General features: G+C 40.8%; 1 long non-coding RNA gene across 2 annotated transcripts; it reads right to left on the bottom strand.

The window, feature by feature from the left end:
- Nucleotides 1–8458: 8458 nt before the first annotated feature.
- On the bottom strand, nt 8459–20154 carry LOC112958475. 2 transcript variants are annotated; one of them, XR_003251425.1, is made up of 4 exons: nt 20000–20154; nt 15197–15377; nt 14119–14226; nt 8459–8484 (listed from the first exon to the last, which is right to left on the bottom strand). It is a non-coding gene; the product is annotated as an uncharacterized LOC112958475 (long non-coding RNA). The 2 variants fall into 2 exon arrangements; XR_003251424.1 differs by lacking the exon at nt 8459–8484 and adding an exon at nt 10125–10370.
- Nucleotides 20155–21079: the final 925 nt, after the last annotated feature.

The following is a 21079-nucleotide window of genomic DNA, read 5'->3' as shown; positions in this document are numbered from 1 at the left end:
GACTTAAGTCAGGCATCTTCTAAAGTACCCATCTTCTTGTAACCTGAAGTCTTTCTGTTCTTCTGTAAGAAGTTTTTTATTCTTGCATTTAAAAAAAAAAAAAAAAAAGGCATGGAATTCCATAATGGACTCGATATCTCGGTCTCCTGCTGACAGTAGATAAAGCTTAAATCATGAGTACACCAGTGGAGAATGTAGGCCATTTTCTGTATCAGAGTCCAACAGGATTCCCTAAGGGGCACAGGAATCTTGATTTTGATTCCTGGTAGGTGAAAGTAAAAGCCTGATTCTACTATTCACCAATTAGCCAACTGGTGAAATAGAGAATTGAAGTATAATATAGCCTATACTAGCACATTAAATAATGCAAAATAGTATTCCCAAGTACTGGAAGCCTAACCTTAAATTTTCAGGAGACTCTATAGCCCAGATTTGGCCTGGGCCAGCTAGCACTGCCCCAAACCATTCCTGGGCAAGGTTCAAGTATTAATGATGTGGATGTAGGTTTTACTGTGCCATGGCCATGGAGGCCAGAGAATATTTCTAGACATGTTTATTTTGCCACTACAGATTTTGCCAAAAGAGACAAGAAGATAATACTCTCAACCCCTAGGACAAATGTCCTTGTCTTTGTTTGTAGCAAAAAGTCACAGTCCTCCAGCTGAACCTTAAATGTTCCTGCTAGCCGAGCATGTTCTGCCTCCAAACTTTTGACAGCGGTAGGAATTCAACTGCAGCGAGAACCAGCCAGCAGACAGGATGATGCCACCTCACACTCACTCCCTAGCCAAATCCTGGGTAAATCCTATTTAAAGCAATTGAGAAATGTGCTCTGAAATATAAGAAACTGACGGAAGCCGGAACCAATCACTTTAAAAAATTGCTTTCCAGTATCATCCAAGTGGTTATTTGTTATATATCCAAAATTCCTCATTGCCATGAAGGACACTAGAATCAGTCTGTAAGAATGCCCAGGAGTGGCTCGGTCACACACCAGGTGGAGTGAGTGATTTTAGTGCTAAATACCAAAACTGACTCTCAGGTAAAGGGATGGGGATGGCAAAAGGAGTAAACTGCTTCTTTCAGCTATCAAAATACCAAGCCTGCAGGTATTAGGTAGACCAAATGTGTCTATCTGAAAACAGTGAAAGTGTATAAGAAAGTAAATTGACACATGAATTAATATGTGCTTTTAAAAGACTACATACATAGCCAATGCTAAGCTATATATCTTAATGGGCCAGAAGGAGAAAAGGAATAATAATTCATAGCCATTCACAAACCATTCACAGTTGCAAAACACAGTTGTTGTTGTGAGGATCATTTCAGTAAAAGTCTGATAAATAACAAGACCCATAACAAGCCTACCTGGTGTTATTGGGCAAATCAATATCCTCCCTGAAAAACAGGCAATACTAAAAATGCACATAATGGTAGTAATGGTGAATACCCACAGTCCTTCTCATCTTGAAGGTACTCTACACATATTAAGTAATTCTTACAACATCCCACAAACATAAGTACAAGTGATAAAGCTGTGAGATAATGTACGAACCGTTTATGACCTGTATTCTCTACTTCACAACACCTCAGGCTATGTCCAAATGGCCAGTCACACATTCAGGGTACCAGATTGTTCCTAATTATTATAAATTACACATACTAGTTGTTAAGTAATTCCTTCTTAAAAGGACAAATTCAGATAACCACATGCATAAAGATGAATATATCAACTGATTCAATTTAGAGGATGCAGAGTCACTCATTTTCTTCTCTTACAGAAAATTAGCAGGCACAATTTCTTCTGCTTTCCCCTGCTTCCTAATGAACTTACGGTACACACTTTTAAAAATCCAAACACTACGTTACAAAACATGAAGTACCGGACAAATGAAACTCTTAAAAAGTTAATTTCATTAAGTGAATAGGAAAATGAAGTCATTAGTAGTGATGAAGTGAAATTTTTAATTAGCTAGAAAATAAAAGGAAAATCTTTTGGTAGGCATAGGCCAACAATGAACTAACATTGAAAGAGTTGATGGAGAAACTCGCTTCAGATCCACATATGGAATCTTTGCTCCTAAGTTATTTTCTCCACGATTGCCCAAAACGTTCCTGTTGCCATCAGTCCATGAAGAGGGAGCAGAGCAGCAGAGATGCACTCCAACGTGCTGGTCTGACGAAGGTAGTTACTCTACAAGCAGCATCTCTCACCCTCTTCAAACCTGGTACACACTAGTGGTTTAACTCCATGGTGTGTAAAATAGACAACTCGTATGTGTGTGTGTGCATAAAGGAGAATGGAAGGAGGAGTCCTGGATTCATAGGGTGTAGCTGGGGCAAGAAACTGAGAAATTGAGTCCTTGGGCTCCCTTCCATCTTGGTGTGGGGTGGGTCTATCAGCCTCAGCTTTAGACCTGGGAATTGTATTCCTCTGACTGGGAAACTCCTTACAAATGCAGTTTGGAAGCTTTACAAACATAGTCTTGTTGAAGCTATGACTTCAACATATGGCAAAGAGTTTCACCTGATAAATTTGTGTTTGGGGGTTTTGTTTTTGTTTTTTTCTTTTTTTCTGAAAAGACAAAACGCTTGCTTCAGATTGGCATTATGAAATGTTCTGACGTTTCCTTTTAGCTGATGTTTTAATTTCAAAGTAACCTGATGTGGGAATTGTAAAGTTTTGGAAATGTCACAGAGTCCCAATATAAAAGTGGTAAAATTCATATCAAAATAAATATTTAGCTTTTTATTCTAGTCATCAAAACTTAATATTAGTGTAAGATGATGAAACAGATTATAAATAAAGTATAAAAGAGAGTATTCTTCTTATCCTCAGACTGTATGCTACAAACCCTGCAGATTAATTTAGCAATATAAAAATTCAATTCAAATTGAATTGTGTTGTGAGAGCCTTCAAATCACTGATCTTCATGTGGCAATGTGATCTTTTAGAGGAGTGACAAAAGGGCGTATCAATAGTCTGTGCACATGCGGACTTTCCTTGAAGCCACCAAAATCTGTGGAACTGCTGTGTGCAAATTAACAACAGAAGCATGAGTTTGGGCAGAGATAATAGAAATAAAGGCTCTGTTTAAGATTTATAAAAAATGTTGAAAAAAAGTTAACCTATAATAATCACAACAACCAGAAACAACCAGTTCTAATAAATTTGCTTAATTACAACCTAATTTCTTCACCCACAGACTAAATACAAGATTTCAATTAGCTCTATATGAAATGACTGTAGTATTATTATGTTAAGATCATCTGGGACAAAAAGAAGACTGACACAGATGCTAAATTTCTTAAAATGACCCAGCTTTTAGATAATTTGAACTTGCAAACTAATGAATGGCTTTACAGGAAAGTCTTTGGAATGTCCTCTATGAAGGAAAGATGAGAAGTTTGGAGAGGATATGCTGTGTTGCTCAGAAAAAAAATAAAAAAAAAAAAAAAAAACAGAGCTGAAACCTCTGTATAAGCCGAAGAGGAACAGGTTGGAACACAGTGTCACCTCGGTGTTGTAACTATTATTTTATAGGCTTGCAGGAGCCACAAATCTGCCAGCAAGGCAGATGCCTACATGCCTGATATAGATCTGGTGACTGACTGATTCTCACTGGAATGGGTTTTAAGGTATCTGTGATTAACTAGCATGCCCAGTGTTCAACTAAGAGGGTCGATGCAAACAAAGACAGACCAGTGCAATGGGAAAAAATACAGTGGGGAAAAATGCTTTCTAACTCATTATATACCTTGATAGTTGAATTCACCTGCACTAAGTGAGTGCAAGTTAACAATCTTGAAAAGGTCTTAGGTTGGTAACTTTCTTATTGTAACAGAGATGTGCTGTTTGAATTCAGGTAGCACCTAGAGATGGCAGCTCAAATCCAACAGGAGAGATGCAGAGATGTCCTACTCCGGTGCCCAAATAGTCTATACTCTCGTTTAGGGCACTTACTAGGGTGATGTTGGGTTGAATCCCATCAGTCTGCGGAGGGGATTGTATTTGGTTGCCACAGGCTGAGCACTGTGCTCTGCTGCATAAAACCCAGCAGCAGCAGCATTTCGGAAGGGAAAAAACATAACAGTTTTTTTGTGGAAGGTCCAATCCTGCTGGTGTTTGTGAGACACATTCATAATACTCCCTCTGGGAGAAGGTGCGAAAGAGCCTGAAATGGTGGGGCACAGAGGTTCCTAGAGCCTGCCGTGCTTAATTCGTCTGGAAATAGGCAGTGACTTGTTCAGGTATCTAGCACAGGGTAGGCACAGGAGCACCTCAACAGAGGGCCACAGAGGCTAGCAGGTCCAGGACCTGTGCACTGCAATTCTTCATTGAAGCGTGGACCTTGCACATAAACCCTGCTTTAGGCACCCCCTTCTTTACCATTTTATCTTTCAACCAGCAGACCTGGAACATATTTTTAAAGCGTTTATTGGTTCTGAGTGAAATAGCTTGTGCCCTTCTGTCATGCAGCCTTTTGCACCTCGTTGTAAGCCCTGTAGAGACCCAACAGAGTACTCCGAGTATCGCTAAGGTGTTTAACAAAAAGAAAAAAGAGAATTCAAAAAAAATAGGGAGACAACAAAAAGCCTGCTAAGTGGTGTAGTTGCATTTTAAAATTGCTATCCACACCCCAAAAGAAACTCCTGCTAAAATAACTGTGCTGGTATGAAATCCAGCTATTAGATTCCATTTGCAAATGGTTGTAAAGATGGGGTAAAAAGTGTAAATGGAGCTGAAATGCAACACAAATAAGCAAGTATGTTCTAGAGGCCTCCTTTCATTTCCTTTCTTTTTTTTAAATCTAAGGGGAAAAAATAACAAGATTGCTGCTGTTGGTACATTATTTCTGCTTAACGCACAAGATCAGTAATTAAATATATTTCTGCTGGTCTTGTGGCCATATGCCTGCAATATGTAAAAATATATTTGCTTCCTTTTTAAAAAAAAAATTCCTTTTGTTCCCAGTACTGCCTGCCTGTCAGAGTGAACCCTCCAGATTCCTGTGTGCTGGTATCCATGGGCTCTTTCTTGCCAAGCTGCCAGTCTGGAGCGTCACACCTTACTGCCTTTAAAGATTGCCCTGCAGAGATAGAGGAAAATGGCAATTTTTACATGATGCAGTCTGGCGGCCCAGGAGATTTGAAGTCAGAACTGGTGCCAAGATTTACCCAGGAGAGCAAGCAGAGGCAAAACAGAGAACCTGGGCCAAAGGAAAAAAAAAAWAAAAAAAAAAGGGAAAAAAATAAAGGAAAGGAAGCGGGGGGCGAAAGGGAGGAGAGCGTGGCAGTGTCAAAGCCGGCTCTCTGGAAAAAGGTGGAACTCAGGGCTAAGCAGTGGACACTACATGCTGTTTGCACGTGTTTATTAAGAGGGTCAGGGTCCGAAAGAAAGTCAAAGGGAAGAGGTCGTCTTTTTTTGCATGCCCCAAATTGTAGTAGATTGCAGAATGTAAATGAGACAATTATTACACCAATGCTCATCAAGCTGTGCTGGAAAGACTTCAATAGCCTGATGAATATGCATGCAAATTTGTTAATTAAGTTAATTATTCTGCTGAAAATTCATTTGTCTTCCAAGGACATTTTCCCAATGATTTTAACATGCTTGTGCCATTAGTCATGCTCCATGCTATTTAACATTACTTTTTGTCCACTTTTTCGTTTTTTTTCCCCTTCTTTCTTTCTCGCTTCTCCATTCTATTCATTTTTTGTTTGTTTGTTTTATTAAAGCTTCGAAACCAGATGATTGGTTCTCTTGACTGACCCCTGCAATGCTGGAAGACCCCAACAGCCAGCTCCAGAGGAGTGCCCTAAACCAGACTATTTCCCGGGAATATTCGCTTTGTATAGTACACAAAAAGTGGCCAGAATTGTCACGTTGGGTAAGAGAGGTGCGATGGGGAAGGGTAAGGGTGAGCAGCGCTGGAGACACTGGAGCTGGGCTCTCAGTGGGTCCCCGTGGGGACGCGGAGGGAGAAATCTGCCCCTGCCGCGGGCTCTGTCCTCGGTCGGAGCGGGCTGTGCTTGGCACGGGCGGCTCCCGGGCTCCGCGAGGTGCCATCTCCTCGCGCTTGCCCGCGCTCTGCCCGCGCGGCGCCGCGCGGAAACATATGCGCTCCGAGAGGAACGGGGACCCAGACACTTCCCTGTCACCACCGAGGGCCAAAAACCCGTTGCCATGGCAACGGCGGGGAAGAGGGAGTTTAAAAAAAATCACGTCTAAATGGCAAAATGAGATACTTCAAAGAAACAGAAGGGTGGGGTGTTTTTTTTTTTGTTTTGTTTTGTTTTTTTTTTGTTTTCTCTCTTTCTGCGAAAGAAAAACATGGTATTGTTACAACTTTGCATGATTACGCTTTCAGAAAACAGGACCTTCTGCTATCCCCCTCACAAAGCCTGCATCTCAAAATGTGTCAGAGTGCACGGGGACTATTTTACATTTCTAACTATGCTTGCTCCACACCACGGAGCTGTTGGTGCCTCTGAAGTTCACTTCTTTTTCTGTTCCGTGGCACGTGAGCAATGAATGATTTGCTTTTTTTTCCAGCAAACAGGAAGAAAAGTCCCAGCATGACCATGGGAGGCTCTTTGCCTTCATATAGCAAGACACAGACCAGGAGAAGCTTAACAGAAAGGGGATTATAAAAAAGGGAAAATTGCAGATAATGGAGTTTAAGAAAATTAATTGGCGAGATTCTCTTTTGTGCAGTCCTTATACATTACACAGTCTGAATGGCACTGTAGTGTCACATAGATCGTAAACCAATTAGGATGGTATTTTAAACCCTGTAATTTCTGTAATTCCATCTGCTTTAGATGGTTTAATTAGTGAAAGTTACAAAAGCCAAATATATTTGAATATTTTGAAATCAAGCCCAAAGGCAAGAAATAAGAGTTACCAAAAACACTTGATGTGAATGTGGGCATATTGCACTAGGGTATGGGGGGGGGAAGGAGGGGAGAGGCTTTTTGTTTTCTTTAATGAAAGATCGGTTAAACAATATTAGGGGTGAAATCCCCAGCTCACTTAATAGCAAAATTGTCATGGACTCCAATGTGGTAGGAATTCATCCCAAAAGAATATAACCTTTAAGTATTGAGCTATTTTTCTAGCATAGATAAAACTCCTCTCTTGGATATCTAGATATCCTACTCCTGAAATCAAGTGAAAGCTCCTCAGCGAGGACTCTTGTTGAGTCCTTTGTTGGGGGTGTCTAGTTGGGCAACTCTACCATTTTAATGCTGTGGAGCTTGATGACTGCTCAATGGGTACAGCCTTACGTTTCCAGAAGCTCTGTCCTGAAGCTATTCCCCTAACTGCTTCGAATCTTCAACATTTGCCCAGTGACCTGGTGAATGCTTTGCCTAAAAAAGAGTTCTCTGGGTGACTATACGTAGCTTATACCTGTTCCCGTTTTCTAGAGTTTACAGCAAATTTTTGTAGTGGGAAATTAAACCCCACCATTTCCTGGTTTAATTCCAAGTAGCTGATGGTAAACATAATAACCTGCAAAGCCTTAGTTCGGATATCTTCACTCATGCACATAGCCGCACGACAGTACATGAAAGAGGGTTACACAAACAGTCCATGAAATCACTGCAACACACTGTAAATAAGAATAATCTTTTTCTTTTTAACAGAAAATTATCAGATGTCAGGAACAAAAAAACCCAAAACTCTAAGATGTCAGGAACAAATTAAATGATTAGCAGTGCGCTGTGCTTGTTTAGCTCTGGTATTTCTTCTGCACAGCAGCTGTGCATTATTATGGACCACAGATAGCTTCACTCACCAATGACTGACAGCGGCATACTGAAGACAGGGTGTATGGTATTGCAACGTCTGTCACCCTCTGATTGAGACACCGTAGGTGTCCAGGGCTGTCCTTATGCACTTCAATAGGTTTCTGAAATATTCCAAGGTAGAACTGTTATTCATTAAAAAAAAAAGTTTTGTTTTTTGGGTTTTTTTTTCCTGCTTAACAGGAACATAATGGAAGTTAGTTATTAATTCATTGTACCTCCTACAGTTTGAACAAACCACTTTTGTTCTAGCTGTTATAATAAATGTCAAGCTAATGAAAATATCTAACATAACGATGATTGTCAAACAGCCATGGTGAAACAGTAAAATTAAGGAGAAATAACAGTTATATAGCGGTATTCAACAAATAAGGGGAAATTTAGCATACATATCATTAGAGGAGAACAGCCCCTGGAGGCATTAAATACATCCCTTTCCTATAACTATCAGGACAGGTTTTACTAATAAAATTAGGCACATACTACTCTTTTGCGTGTTTGGGTCTGCAGTCATTTACAACATGGTAACTCGAGTTAATAGAAGAAAGAGAAAAGGAGAACTTCCCATCCAAAACCTGCACTCTTGGCTTCAATCTAAGCCATGGCTGAAGCAGCTCCAATGATGAAGGATGTCTTCTGCTCCAGGGATTAAGCAGCTCTTTGACTCTTTCTCTGCATAAAATAGGCAACGGGTTTGTTTTCCTTTCCACAGCCAAAAAAACAGCATCCAAATGCACCTCTGACAGCCGCTAACTGTCACTGCAGGAGTGTTTGGAAGCTACCCCTTTCCCCCTGCTTCACAGCCTCCCGGTGAGGGCTGGACTGAGCTTGAAGTTGCTGAGACCAACTGAATCAGTCAGCAGTGGGTCCTTTTTGCACCAAGTGCTTTAGCAACACTCATGTGGACAACAATCTGGGCAAGAACCACCAAAGCCCACGAGTGTCAGCAGTTCAGATGATCTCTTGGAAGAGATGTCGCAAATGTCCTACACTCTACTGAATGACAAAATTAGAGTGAACAAGAGACACAGCATTGATATTAACTAAAAAACAAGAAATCTGAGCCATTATTGCTCAACAGCAGAGCACCTCCTTCTGTTGGGCAGCTCTGGCTCCTTTGCCTTATTTTATTTTCTCGTTTCGGACCTCATCAACACTTTTCAGGGTTAGCTCTCTGCCTCCCCTTTGCGCTCCATGACTCTACTGCAACAGCATCAAGGATTTACTCACTCACTCAGTTAAACTCAGGAGCAACTGAAGATGCAGATAAACACTTATTTTAGGACAAAGCAGAGGTAAAATAAAGAAAATAAAAACCCAGAACCAGGGGCAAAGCGGGGAAAAAAAATGAAGTTAAATACTTATTCAGGTTACTACAGCTGAACACTACTCTCCCATAAGGGTTAAAATTCCCTCCACAAGTATGTAATACTGAAAAAATCCAGCCCAGATCTCCCCACAGGCATAGCCAGCGGAATTAGAGGTCAACGAGATGCCTAATGCTCAGTGCTAGGGAGCCAATCTGTCATCTTCTGCGTAAGGATCGTAGGCGGCTCTGCACTGGCTGCTTCCCTGCTGTCCAGAGGCCCAAGGGCTCAGCTGTTAGTCAGCTCCCACAGGCGAAGAGGCACATTGCAGCTCAGCTTCTCCTCTGGTTCAGAGAGGCAAAAAGTCACCTCCCTACCCACTACCAGGAACAGCTCCTGCCTTGCTTCCATCACAGTTGCTGGAAAACAAATCCAACAGTGAACCCTTTACAAATTTTTGTTTCTATTCTGATTTTAGAATTTTCTATAGCCTTCAAGCTTGTCTCAGGGGAGCTCTTTCTCCTTCGAAACAGGCTCAGTTCACAGGTCTGGCTCATCTCAAGTTACAAGCTATCTCTGAAGACCTGTAGCTGGATGTCCAAAGGTTCTTTGGGGTTTGTCATTGCCACCTGATGGCATTTTGTGCCTCCTGGGCAAGGACAACGGAAGTATATCCACCATGTGATGGAGAAGACCTTAAGCATTTGGATTTTATAAGCCACCAGAGCCCTTGTCTCTATCTAAAACCATGAATCAAGAAGAGTTCACTGTCCTAACTGAATCTACTATTGACCTTCAACAGGATCTTTAAGTGGAAGATGCCCCATTGCAGCTTATTGCTGTGTTGTCCTGATGTAGCCAGCTCCTTTTCCCTCCAAAAGCCCCACCAAAGTTGCACACAGATTCCATATGCAGCTGACCTATGGCTACAGTGGCACTGTAATGCATCTTGTTGCATCCACCCTCATAAAAATGCTATATGTACCCTGAGGGGCCATCTTCCTCAGGGTGTTTTCTGTCAAGGATGCACACAGTCCTTGTGCTCCTGCCGCCTCCGCTGCCATTTCTGCAGTTGTCTCTTCTGAAGTTCCTACCACCACCACTGCTAAACGTGGCTGTGAAACGCAGTAGTAATAATACCTAAGAGGCAACAAGTTCTCAAGTCTGATTCTTCAGTTACAAAAGAAACTTGCAGAGAGTTGACTCAGCAAATACTGCAGCCGTTCATTTTCGTATTTTTTATCCAACAGTCTATTAAAAAAAAAAAAAAAAAAAGAGAAAAGGAGGGGAAAAGGAAATGGCAATATACCTGTCAGTGAATTAGTCGTGGAAGATTTTGCCTATTCTGAGATTGGCAAAGCTACAGAACTATACATAATCCTACTACAGTATTAAAATTAACATCATAGCCCACTCTTACTCTGTTCACTAGGGCATTCACTGTATACCCTCTGTGGAAAATATTGCATTAAATTCATAAACTGCACTATTAATGAGCATGTTAGGTGCAAACACCCTTTGGGATTACAATCTGAAATGCCCTAGCAGCTCAAAAAATGAAGTTCTTGTGCTAGATCTCCATTCAGAACAGGAGCAGAACTTTGCTCCTGGGGCGTCAATGCTATAGTTGTGATCAAGCAAAAACCTGGCATTTCCGACTACATTTGCCAGTGGTTGCTGTCTTCCTTTTTCACTCATCTCCCATATTAAGGCCAACTCTATCCTATAGACTTCTGACAGCACAGCTGTGTTGGTCAGAGGTGCGATGAGATGTGTTCCCTGACAGCGCAAGCTGTAACCACACTCTGGCACGTTATTTTTCTCCAGTTATCATTAACACTTACAGTGAATAAACCTCCTAATGCAGATTGCAGCAAACCCCCATTTGTCTTCTGTTCTTTTAGGCGGAGAAACACAATATGTGTCTAGGCTGCAGTCACAACAGAGACTGCGAGTTCTGCCCACGGTCCGGGCTAGTTTTAAACTAGCAGCCGTGTGGAGGCAGAACTCCCCTACAGACAAACACGCAAGACGAGCTCCACGCTCCCCAAAATGCTGAGAGCAGCCAGCCGGGGTGTGCGGTGATCACAGCAGTGACAGCAGCGCAGACACACTCAGGTGTGTCACGAGCCTCCTGGTAAAACCACCGACACCACGCGCTGAAGACGCTCTTGTGGTTTTCCTGCCAATTAAGAGATATTTGGGGACTCTCTTGAAATCCCAGGACTTTAGAATCATCCAGTTATGTCAGCATTTTCACCTTGCAGTCTTGAAAAGGAAAGCAAAATACAAGTCTTTAGGCAGGAAAAAAAAAAAAAAAGAAAAAAAGAAAAAGAAAAAGAAAAAGCCAGCAAGCGAGACCCCCCCTTCTCAGAAAACAAAAAGGCAAGTAAAAAGACAGGTGCCTCGGGAAATTTTTTTTGAGGGCTGGACACGTGAGGTATTGCTCATCGTGTTTTGCTTTTTCCTGTGCTACTTACAGAACTTCATCTGCCAGTCTTGGCAGTGAATGCCGGCGGAAGAACGAGATGCTTTGTGCTTGCAGTGATGTTCACATGGTTTTCCATACATTAGAAATTTCAAGAAATGCATTTCTCTGAGAGTCCAATAAACCACTACTAGATCAACAATTTCGACTGCAGGGTTTTTTATGTTTACTTCAGTGGCAGAACATTTTAAACTAACACATGCTGAGCGAACATCAGGTTCTTATCCTATGACTCCTCGTCTTGATATAACTCCATTAGTGAGTTAAAAGAAACAGGAACCCAATGCATTTGAGTTCATGTGATACAGAAACAACATAATTTTCTAACTGAAAGCTTCCTGCTCAGTTCATGGAAGAACTGTCTGCACACCCCAAGTGCTAGCGAGCGGCAGCACGGGGAGGTAGAGAAAGCTGATCCTCCAAAGGCGACAGACAACCAACAAACAGGGATGTACTTGGATCGTTTGGGTCACTGCAGAACACAACAGCACTTGCAAATGATCACAGAATTAGAAAAATACATGAGCAAAAACGAAGCCTATGCGCTCTGAGATTTATGATATATATGAAATACGAATATATGAAATATATTTTCCAGTAAAATTACAGATCAAAGTCTTCTTGACTAGAACATCACCATTAGCTTTCAATGGCTCTCATAACCTTGCCTTTAAAGCAGAAAAGGGGAAAAAAGAGAGCCTCAGAATATACTACAGCTGACATACAAATAATGCAATGCCATTTAAAAACAACAATACATTGGCAGGCATTTGTTCTCATTATTCCATTTTGCATGCCATAATGTGAATTATGCCATTTAAGCTTTCTTGCAATGACTCAGAAAAACACAGATTTTTTTTTTTTTAAGTAAGTAGGGCACAGTGATTTCAGCTTTTCCTTTCTTCCTTCCTCTCTTCTTTTCCTCCTGCTCTGCCCTCCCCATTCCCTGTTTACAGTTTCTACTGTATTTACTGATCATCAGCAAATGTATAAACCATGTAGTGGGGATGGTTAACATTCTGTTTAGCCAAGATCTTCAACCTTGAGCTTGCAAATGTTGCTGTGAGCACTGGTGGCTAAAGACAGAGGTTTTCAATTAGAGCCGTGCAAGTGCTTAATGTGTGCATCTGTTCTGCAGAAAGGCTAAACATCTTTAAAATTTTAACACAAGCGCATTGACATTGCAAAAGGAAAATCAAATGTCATTGAAAAGCGAATGGTTAAAGAGGTTGCTGAGGATCTTATTTGCATTTTTTGGATGGCTAATTAGGTCACAAGGGTTAATATGTTAAAGAATGGTCTGTCTATTGTTATGTTGGCTGTCAGAGTCTATCTCAATCAAGCATAACTACAGATTACGGGGCAGCTGTCTTTGATCAAATACTGAGTACTTGTTTAGTCTGAGATCAAATTGAAAAACCTAATAGCTGATATTCTAAAATATTTTGTAGTGCAAGCACCAATTGCAAACAAAACCTTTCCAATGAAAAAAAATAACACCAACTTCTCTCAAATTTGAATTGTCAGGCTGATGTCTTATATCAGAGTAAGATACAATGATGGTGACATTTTTATTTTTTTCCTATAAAACAAAGGAAAAATAGTCCAGAGCAGTACAACCCTGTTTCACAAACTTCCACAATCTGGACAGTATTTCCCGAGGACTTGTGTCCTTTCAGTGTATTTAAATAGAACAAAAGCACCATTAAAATGGGCATATTCCCCCATTATACTGAACAATTACTTGGCAGTATAGGTTATTTTAATGGACACATCACTTTAAACTAAGCTTTCGCATCTGTTCTGCCCTCTAATTACAAATGCAAAAAGAACATAATTCACAATTGCATCATAAAAGAGGAAGCTGTAAGTGATTTAAATGCATGTGTATGTTCTTTAGTAAACACAACATGCAATCTGCTATGTTTTTCCCATGTACTGGGCACAAATCAGATAAAAAACTTCATGTACCAGCCAGAGATTCCTCTCCCCCTCTCCCTATTTTCCTCCATCAGGAGAAAGACTTCAATATATGAATGAATCTCTTGAAGTGAACTAGCAGAAGAATTAAGTGCTGCCTTCTCATACAGCAAAGGATTGAACAAGGCTGAGAAAGCAATTCACAAATTTTAATTTCACAAATTTTGAGGTCTTCTGTCTGCAATCTGTCCCCAACCTTTTTTTTTTTTTTTTTTTTTTTAAAAAAACGCAATACGAGATCAACAAGGAACGGAGGTCAAAATGTGTTCTCTCTCTCTCTCTCTCTCTCTCTCTCTGTAGTTCTGGTTAAAAAGTTACAGAAAAATGCCATATATTTTCTCCCACTTTTTGGTCAATTTCACAGTTTTTAAAAACACTTCTACCTCCTTTCAATAATTTTCTGTTGCATTTATTATTACAAATACTGAAGGTATTTTGCTGTCATTTTCCACAACCATCCCGTATGTCATTTTAAACAGATTTAACTAGTTATTACTGGAAACACAGGTCATTTGGTTAATGTTGCCTTACCTGGATCATAGTGCTTCTCAGAATCAGGATGCAAGTAAATGATTGTATTTATAAGTTTCACTTCACCTCTTAATATTCACTTCAAATTCTCAGTTCCTATTAATATATCTGATAGAAAATTCATGTATGAATACTCTGTATGAATATGTACATAACGAGCAAGATCATTCTGCCATTTACTCATTTCTCCTTATAACACTATGTATACTGCAACAAAGGCACAACTGAGAAACTCTTTCCTGTCAGCTATGTTGTTTGCTTTTCCTGGTGCTACCACTGAGCTAGAGCTTTGTTGGCACTCATGCATTTGCTGTGATTTTCTTACTGATTCTACAGCCCTGCTTCTTCTGCTGAAGATGAGTGTTTTGTAGACTACTTGACTTCAAAAAGTCCCTTCTGTTATCCAGTAATGATCCTTACAAAAAAGTTCCTCTAGGGTTAGATATTTTTCTTCTTTTTTATTAACTACATATGCTGTTCATCACTGTGTGTATGTCTGAGAGGCTTCCCCCCTCCCAGCTATATCTAATATAAGCTATTCTCTCATCTACATTCCTTTTCTCTAGTATTGCCATATGAATTTAAGGAAGGGAATTGGTTTAACAGACTCAAACTTTTGATCTGAGTCCTCACATAAATGATATAATGAGACCTCCAAAGGTGTTTGGAAGGAGACCATTACCAGTCAATGATCTAGCATTAGTCATAGTGTATGTATTTTGCTATATTTTAAATCAGCTTTTGCTGATCACGTTGTGGATCAGAAGAAATTCGTTTCTCTTCATTGTCTCTATCCAATTCTTCTGGCATCTTTTTCCTTTAAAGCTATGGAGGTGGGCCACAGCTACAGCCAGAATGACAGGCAGAGTATTTTTTGTAACTCTGAAGACTTCTCATGTGTCTGGCTGATCTATACCATGGGCCATTTTCCAGTTTTCACTATCATCTTACCTAATAATATCTGTGCTAAGGACTAATACTCTGGCCCTTTCAGGGGTATATTATTGTCATAGCTGTCTGCTTCCTGCACTCCCACTTTGCTGTCTCTCTGCTCCAGTTTAAGAACAGATTTACTTACTGAATCTTGAGCGCGGCTTGAAGCTTAATGATGAAAAGCTTTGTGGAAAAGACTGGATATGCAGACCTCATTGACGTCTGTCTGCAGCAGAACTTGTGTGGCAGTTTGGCAAGTCCTCAGTGGAGAGTGTGCTCCGCTCTACACGCTCCCCAACATATTGTTCTCCAACATCAACACAACCCTATAGAACATATAAACATATAGAACATATAAACCTATATAATACTATACTATAATACTATAAACCTATAAAATACTAGCCTTAGTTTTGATCACACCCACACCAAATAACTCCTCTGCAGACCACAAAGTGCACAACAATGCAAAGCTGGAGACAAAATCAGGTGTATACATCTGATTGTAAAGCACGCTCAAAGAGGGGAAAATCACCATTGGTGCTTTCCTCAACAAATGTTGCCCGAGTGGCCATTTTTCTCTCAGAAGGAATATAGAGGGTGATGGGGGCATGTCTGAGCTAGGTTCAACTACAAAAGAAAATACATACCTACTATCAGAAACAAAAAGGGCTTGAAATAACTGCACATAGTACTAAAATGGCCATACAACACACACATTAAGCACTAGGAGACCACTCCCCCAGACTTTCCAAATCCAGAGCAAGGAAAACCAGTTTCAACACAGGCTTTAAGCAGCGCACACAAAGGAAGCGAATGCCCCTGTTGGCGACTTTCCTATCCCCAAGCCCAGTCACGCCGAGCCGAGCGTGGTGCTGAGGGCCGACGAGGCTGCTGCCGTGGCGTGTTGACGTGGCTCGCATGGCATCCCTGCCCGCTGCCATCTTGGGCTGCAGCTGGCACGGCAAATGGCTGCTTTCTCACCGCAGCAGTTGGCTGCTATTGTGGCAAGGCATCAACAGGCCGCCACTGCTGCAGCTCCACTTCACCCCGACAATGGCAGGCATCCCCGCAAGCTGCCGGGCCGTTTGTGGCTGCAGCGGAGCCTGCGGCTTCCCAAGGCACGGCAGGTACCTGCGCTTTCACAAGGTGACTGCTGGTCCGGCACGGTAGATACACCGGGGTGAGAACAACCCTTGTCGGGATTATGCCTCCAGCAGGAAACAAGGTCTCTTTCCTGAGGTAATTCCCACCCATTCTGGTAAGGGAAGTATGGCACAGGGGGACCCAATGCTGATGGCAGAGGAGCAGCCCCAGAACCTTTCTCCTCCCCTTCTCCTGGTGCTTCAGGCTGTGCCCCTGCTGCCAGGAGCTGCCCAGGCATCGCTTTGCCTCCACACGTCCCCTCGGACGAGAGAGCCATCTCAGCCAGCATTTCTGAAGGTGGGAAGCTACTGAGGATGGCGGCAATCCTCCCGTCTGATGTTCCTCTCCCTCCCAACATCCTACTCGCCGCCTCTGGAGCGCTGCAAGTCTGCCAGGGAGTGGGCTGACCCAGACAGAGGAACAGACTCATTTCTGGGGGTGAGAAGGGAGCAAGGAACGGGAAGATTTCTCACTGGTAAGAAATTTCCTTCACAGAACCGTATCAGATTTGGCAGCCTGGAGAAATTGCTCTGGATCTGCTCGCCCCATCTGATATTATGACTAAATTATAAAACACACCGTTCTGTTGCTAACAGGGAGTGCAAAAAGCCACAAATCAGGACGTAGAGCTCCTCAGAGATACACCACCTCTCCACCAAGTGGGGTGGGGTCTAGGAGGACTTTGGCCACTGTATATTAGAAAAATACTACAGCCTTGATGTATATAACAAGATATATATATATACACACTGAGATGACTGTCATGAGCAGAAGCAATTGCAAAGTAATGCAGACAGTTGATAAATCAAGACAGGAAAGACTTTGGGTCTGTCACATGGTGAAAACTCAGCTTATGGAAAGTGTAGCTTTTGATGTATAAAGCAAGCATGGAGGAAAAAAAAAGAAAAAAAAAAGAAGCAGGAATAATAATTTAGTATGAGTAAACTTGCCAGTAATGTCCAGTATTTTCATATTTTAACAGGATTGCAGTGTTTTCCTGTGGGGCTGCAATTGCCAAGTATATTAAGCAGAAGCAACAAAAGAAGATTTTTTAATTGATTTGAAAAAGAAAAATGCAAAAAGTAAGGATTTTAAGACGTCCCACATAGATTTTTGCTTCCTAGGATAATTCGTGTACTACCAAATTAGGAAAAAAAAGAGTATATTTTAGGTTTTTACATAATACACTATTTTTTTTCCAGTTGAATTAATATGAATTATGTCATTATTGCCTGCTGTTGCAAAGGGGGGGACTCACAATTCCATTTTGGCAGGACATTTAAGCAGTTCCCCCTGTTTTGCTGTATTCCACTGTAGACAACTAAGCTATTTACAGTCTACAAGCTAGAGCTTTAAATCTTTAACTGGATTCAAGGAGGCTCCATTCTGTTTGACTCAACTGACCCCTTAAAATCACAAGTTTTGCCATCATTCTTTTCTTGCAAGAAATAGAAGGTATTCGGAGTTGCATATTATTCCCTCATTTCTTTTTTTCCCAACTAAGTTCTTCCGTAATACTAAGTGTTAGGCATTTACCCTACCCACCCCTAACATATGCAACTCATTTCGAGAACCTAGAAAAGGTCACTTTCTGTGCTTCTATCTTTATTTGGTGAATTACGATAGCGGTATTTCTTCATTTTTTTTCCATATAACTATTTCATATTTTGCAATATGTCCTCTCTAAACAAGTGTGATATTTTATCACAGCTATTGGATCAGATAGTAGATATTTTAGTATGCCTGCAATTTCTAGACTGTCTAAATAGCATTATCCATTTTTTATTAATAATTGGTCATTCCTACAACACATATTCCATGTTCAGTAGTGTAACTATGCTGAATCCCATCCAAATCAGGAAATCAAGACATAGAAAGTCTAAGTGGTTTGTCAGAGGACTTGGTGAGAGTTTGGAGCAAAGCACAAACACACACACACAAAGGACACGGGGCCCTGAGTTTCTGGGTTTGTGGTTTATGCTCTGAGCCCTAGGCCACTCTAAAACAAATGAACGTAATGTTACCATCATCACACATGATATTAAATAGTTGAGTTTTTTTAAAAATCCTTTCAAGCAAGGAAAACTGTAAAAGCCAGAGTTTGCAAATACAACACTGGACTGTGGCTGCTGATGGCACAACAGTTCATCAAGTGGATAAGCATATACTGCTGTCTCCACTAACAAGTCATAGAGCAGAATCAAGGCTGACATGTTTAACTACTTTTAATCTGTTTTCTAATAGAATTAAATCCATTATTCATATAAATTTGCATATTTTGCAATGTGATGCTTAGGTGGGATACTGCTCTATTCAATTAAAATGGATATCATATAGAAGGAAACATAGGCTGTTGAGATTCACCAGTTCATTTATTTATAGCCATGGGTATTTTTCCGTGTTTAAAGCTTGTTCATTGTAAAAAAAAAAGTTCAGTGTCCATTGTATAGGGGAAATTTTTGTCAGCCACTCTTTCACTTATTTTTACTACAAATATTTGCTTTATGGTAGAACTTGTTCAAGCAAATTTCAGTGGGAAGACCATGGAATATGATCAAAATGCTATGATGAGAGCGTGCCAGGAAAGAATTTATCCTGGATTTCTTTTGGCATTTCAAAATGCAAGTATTTTTCTAGAGTTGACATTTATGTCAATTTCAGATTTCAGACAAGTTTGAAGATTTTTAGCAGACCTGGAAAACCTGTATAATGTTGATTTCTGGGAGAGTATACTCTCCCCAAATCAAATACACCGTGGTTCATTAGAATGCTGCTAACACTGTATTTGTAGACAAGCCCTGTTTTGAAACACAAAGTAAATCTGCACTGTGTGGAAGTGCTTGTACAAACCCTTGCAAAAGGAGCATAATACTCTCAAATCACACTGCTTCCAATATGTACATATTACCAAGTTTCAGAGATACCACCAGCCTGCACTAAAAGCAGAGAGTTAACTCAAAAAATGTCTCAAATGATATGGTGAAAGAAGGGGAGATGCTGTTAGTGCCAAAAAGCTAGATCAAATACAACCTAAATTATGCAGCACAGTAAAATTCCCTCCTAAGAATATGCACAGAACCCCAAATTCTTTCCTATGAAGACTTTCTCTTCTGAATTTGAAATATTTAACAACAAACTGGTCACATCTATGCTTTTTTTTTTTTTTCTCCAAGTTCAGATAGAAGAAGGCTAAAAAAGCAAAGAGTAGTTCATCCGAAAGAATCTGGCTTTACATACTTGTCTAGTGACTTAAAACTCAGAAAGAGTGAACACAAGAGAAAGAGAAAAATAAAATAAAAGGTGTTTGATTTTTTTTTTTGTGCATTTTTTTAGTTTGTTTTCTTTGGATTTTTGTGGTTTTTTTTTTCCTTAGCGTTCCCAAACACCTTTTCGCCTAGTCCCCAACAGTAACAAGTCACATTGTTCTGCATTCTCCAAACATAAACTTAATTCAGTGCCATGGAGGATTCATTAAAATCCCTGGATCACAGTGACCTCTAGGGGTACGCTGTACATCAGCAGGATTTCCCCGGATTTCTGGATGAAAAGCATTCTTCTGCACAAAAGCAGCCTCGTGAGGATTTTATTGAGGATCATCCAAAAATCCTCCACAAGAAGATCTCCAGTGCAGCCAGATATTTGAAATCATGAATGTTTCCAAATATGAGCTTGACACAAAAAGATTGTTCCTCAGAAAGAAGATTAATATAATAAACTAAGCGAGAACATGATCTCAGAATAAAAAAGAATTAATGTCAGACCCAGGTTGTGTGTTGAAAGTAAGGGTAAAACTCAAACTCACCTTTGTGAGTGAAGGACTAGATGGGTCAATGCCTTCTATTCATTTTACCCAAAGGAACTCCAGTCATATCCCTCTAAGAAAAAATAGATTTTTAAAAATAAAGTAATAGCAGTGCAACATTCATAGCATTGTCACCTAAGAGCAGGTCACTTGTGAGCATTGGTCTGAACATGTTCTATGGGGGAGCCCATTTCTGCTTTAAAACACTGGAAATCTGATTCCCATTTACTCTGAGACGAGTTTCAGGTGCCACACTGGTGTAAAAAGTCTTTACGGCAGGCTGTGTTCCAGTGCTCTCTTCTCTGCATAAGGAATTAAAAGCTCAGTCCCTGCTATTTGTAAAAGTTGTGTAATTAATCTGCAGCATGCATTAAGAAAACTCCTGGGACCAGGCATGCATCAAATTAGTGATTTTACTGCTGTTTAGCCAAGCTATACTCAATTCCTGGGAAAGGGTGGGGGACTGTAAGGAGGAGGTTATAACTTCTCAATCCCACCACCAGCCTTGCTCCAGCTGCTGCTGAGGTCCAGGCTCTCACTATATGGCTATTAGCAGGCTGCTCTGCAGAGGTGGTCTGGCCTGTGCTGGTATTTCACAGAGAGGGATTATACAGAGAAACAATTTTCTGAGTTTCCTCCACACGTGGAGGACTTTCTAAAATGGACCAGGGCTGCACACACTCCGGCTAAAGAAGAACCAACTCTGACTGCTCCCACTGTGGGTGTCCATGGGGTGTGTTTGAAGACAGAATTAGTGAAGTCCTAAGAAGGGGGGTGTTAGCTGTCTGCCTGTGACATGGCAGACCAGAGGAGGAGACACACAGTTGGCCAAAAGAAAAGAAAGACATGAAGTGCAGGGCTGTGTCCGCACTCCTGCAGCGGAGATGGCCTCCATCTCCTTCCTCATGGAGAAACCTCGTGCCTTCCAAGGTGTTTAGGTGATGGATTTCCCCAGTGTGGTTTTATTGCTATTAAAGATTCAAACAGTATGAAGCTCTTCCAAAGGAAAAAAAAAAAAAAAAAAAAAAAAAAGAACTAAATAGCAGGGAGTGCAGCAGGTGATGGATGTGTCAAGGCATT

This window comes from Nothoprocta perdicaria, unplaced genomic scaffold, assembly GCF_003342845.1.
Source record: "Nothoprocta perdicaria isolate Ctin4 unplaced genomic scaffold, notPer1 scaffold_87, whole genome shotgun sequence".
NCBI classification, from domain to species: domain Eukaryota; kingdom Metazoa; phylum Chordata; class Aves; order Tinamiformes; family Tinamidae; genus Nothoprocta; species Nothoprocta perdicaria.
This window is presented reverse-complemented; position numbering and strand designations above follow the sequence as displayed.